The sequence below is a fragment of the Schistocerca cancellata genome, chromosome 4 (assembly GCF_023864275.1).
Source record: "Schistocerca cancellata isolate TAMUIC-IGC-003103 chromosome 4, iqSchCanc2.1, whole genome shotgun sequence".
NCBI classification, from domain to species: Eukaryota; Metazoa; Arthropoda; class Insecta; order Orthoptera; family Acrididae; genus Schistocerca; species Schistocerca cancellata.
Window position 1 is genome coordinate 308,109,168 of NC_064629.1, and position 3,643 is coordinate 308,112,810.

Consider the following 3,643-nt stretch of genomic DNA (forward strand, 5'->3'; position numbering starts at 1 on the left):
CTACCAATAACATGAGAACATTGACAGATTATTCACATTTTGGAATAATGTACTGTGAGATTTAGGCGAATGAATGATGCCAAACCGACAAACTGCATGATGTGGTTTCTTGCAGATGTAGCGGTCAATTTGTACAGAACTCTCTTCTACAGTGTAAAAATAGAAATAAAATGTCTCACTTGCTTTAACGACAGCTATCATAGCGCCACAAGATTTGTAGGAACGTAGTAATTATTCATATACACCTGACGATATAAGTCATTAATTATTTGCTAATAGATAAATTAATGTGAACCAATTTATCTCTAGTTTGACTCATTCAGATGTTAATTCACTCCTGTCCGAACAGTTCATTCATTACTCCTATGTGAGATCAAACGTTTGCAAGGAAACTCAGCTTTATGGAACAAGTGATGCCATTATCAACGCTCTAGTCAAACTGCAGAAATGTGAGATCTTAATACGTAAGTACGCCTTATAATTACATAAATTATAGTGTGACCGTGTATGTCCATTGGTGAGTTGCATAAAACTGCAACATAGCAAGTGCTTGAATCAAAAAGTGAATTTTAGGTGGTCTTCAGTGCACACTTACGGGAGGTAGTTAGCACCATGAAGATTTACCTTTGAAGTGAACGGCGCCGAAAGTGAAACTATTAATTTTGGAAGTTAAGGGTACTTACTCAAATGCTACAATACTCAGTAGTCTGATATAATTCCTAAAGTCTTCTCAACTGATTTGGAACATTTGCGTTTACGAACGCCATTCATCGAATGTTTTTCGAGGGGTGGTCGAAGGCGACATAGGTTATAATTGTCTGTATGAAGACTAACAGATACTAGTAATTCCCTGATATCTGTATCTGTAGTTTGGATCTGTACTAGAGCAGTTAGATTAACGCAACATTTTAAATATTTTGTTCCTTTTTTTGGAAGATTCGAGAAGGGATGACAGAGCGAGATGACGAAGTAGTTATGAAATTGTCCTCGCATTCAGGAAGACGGTGTTTCATATCTCCGTCTGGGGATCCTTTTTATGTTTCTGTGGTTTCCCTCAGTCACTAAAGGCAAATTGAAAGTTGGTTTCTTTGAAAACGGCACTGCCGATTTGCATCCACCATCCTCCTCTAATCCGAGCTTGTGCTCTGTCTCTAATGACCTCGTCGTCGGCGTGATGTTAAGCCTTAATCCGCCCCCTCTCCTCCATCTCCTTCGAACGGCGCGCACTCAGCCTCGTGAGGACAACCGAGGAGCTACTTGAAGGAAAAGTGGCGCCTCCCGTTAGAGAGCTGACATTAACAGCAGAGAGTGTGCTGTGCTAACCACATGCCCCTCCAATAGTGCATCTGGAACAAGATGAAACAGGGCTTGGTCTGCTGTTGGTGGTTCCTCGAGGACAAGAGATTACTGAATTATAAGATGGTTCAAATGGCTCTGAGCACTATGGGACTTAACATCTGAGGTCATCAGTCCCCTAGAACTTAGATCTACTTAAACCTAACTAACCTTAGGACATCACACACATCCACGCCCGAGGCAGGATTCGAACCTGCGACCGTAGCAGTCGCGCGGTTCCAGACTGAAGCGCCTAGAACCGCTCGGCCACCGCAGCCGGCTGTATTATAAGAAAGATACAGCATAGATCCCCTGTATTAATCGATATAACTGTTGTCTATGGAGAAAAATCACTACTAAAGGGATGTTATAAAATCCATATAAAGGTAGAAAAACGACCCATTAGAGTTAGCAACACGCAGTTTTCAAAACATTATAAGCAACGGAACGTAGTTTTAGAAGCACATTTGACCACAATATTTCTAGATTTTGTGAGAAACCTCACCATACCTGGCCTTGGTTTTACACTATTCAGCTACCTAAATGTCACGGTGCATTCCAAAATCTGAGTAATTTGTTGCTGTTGTTGTTATGACCGTTAGTCAGAAGACTGTTTTGATACTACTCCCCACGCCACCGTTTCCTGTGAACGCCTTTTCATCTCCAAATAAATAATGCACACACTCCGTCTTCAGGCCACGAGTGGCCTACTGGGACCAGCCGACCGCCGTGTCATCCTCGGTGGAGGATGCGGATGGAGGGGCGTGGGGTCAGCACACTACTCTCCCGGTCGTAAGATGGCATTCTTAACCGAAGCCGCAACTATTCGGTCGAGTAGCTCCTCAATTGGCATCACGAGACTGAGTGCACCCCGAAAAATGGCAACAGCGCATGGCAGCCTGGATGGTCACACATCCAAGTGCCGACCACGCCCGACAACGCTTAACTTCGGTGATCTCACGGGAACCGGTGTATCCACTGCGGCAAGGCCGTTGCCTGAATAACTAATGCAACCTACTTAATTTTAAACCTGCTGACAGTATTCACCTCTTGGTCTCCCTCTACAATTTTTACCCACCACATTTCCCTCCAATACTAAACTGGTGAGCCCTTGATGTCGCAGAATGTGTCCGATCAACCGATCCGATGCTAAAAATTCCTTTCCTCCCCATTTCTATTCGTTGCCTCCTTATTATTTACGTGATCTACCCATCTAATCTTCAGCATTTTTCTGTGGCAACACATTTCAGAAGTTTCTATTCTTTTCTTGACTAAACAGTTTATCGTCTACATTCACTTCTATACAAGGCTACACTCCAGATAAATACCGCCAGAAAAGACTTCCTAACGCTTAAATCTATATCTTCAGAAACGCATTTCTTGCCATTGACAATCTACATTGTATGACCTCTCTTTACTTTGACCATTATGATTTATTTTACTGCTCAAATAGTAAACCTCATCTGTTACTCAGTGTTTCGTTTCCTAATATAATCCCCTCAGCATCCCCTGATTTAATACGACTACATCGCGTTACTCTTGTTCTGCTTTTGTTGATGTTCATTTTATATCCTTCCTTCAATACACTGTCGATAGCGTTCAACTGCTCTTCCAAGTCCTTTGCTGTCAATGACATAATTTGAATGTCATCGGCAAACCTCAAAGTTTTAATTTCTTCTCCCTGAACTTTAAGTCATTCTCCAAATTTTTCTATGGTTTCCCTTGCTGCTTACCCAGTGTACGGATAGAATATCATCGGGAATAGGCTATAAGCCCGTGTCATTCACTTCGCAACTGATTTCTGTACAAGTTTATATAACCCTGCGCTCCATACTGTTACTATTGTTACATTATTAGGAGCTTTACATAGCTTATATCAAATAAAGCCATGAATATCTCTTGCATAGTTTATCTGCAAGGCATAGTGTTCGAAATGCTTAAATGATACATTCGTGAATATAGCTATTCAGTGTATGATCGCGAAGAAACTATCTGAATATGGGAGCTTTCCATTGCGAAAGCAATTTTCATCAATGACATTATTATTTTGCAGAATATGTGCTGATATGTGTTAACGATTGAGGAAAGAACATTCCAAGAGGAAAGTAATATTCCATCGGCTGGCATGGTTCCGAAGGCCGGTATTCAGCGAGGACTGGGAATTCGCAATGCAGCATTACTCATATCTTTCAGGTGAGGGCTGTATGGGCGAGATGCGAGGGCGCAGAGCACGTTCAGAGGCTCGCACAAAACCGTTCCGCCTGACTACTGAGAATATTGCCAGGAAAGGGCGAGAGTTATTAGCACG

General features: G+C 42.2%; 1 pseudogene; it reads right to left on the reverse strand.

Annotated features, from left to right (window-relative positions):
- Positions 1–2,214: 2,214 nt before the first annotated feature.
- On the reverse strand, positions 2,215–2,332 carry LOC126186065 (5S ribosomal RNA; annotated as a pseudogene).
- Positions 2,333–3,643: the final 1,311 nt, after the last annotated feature.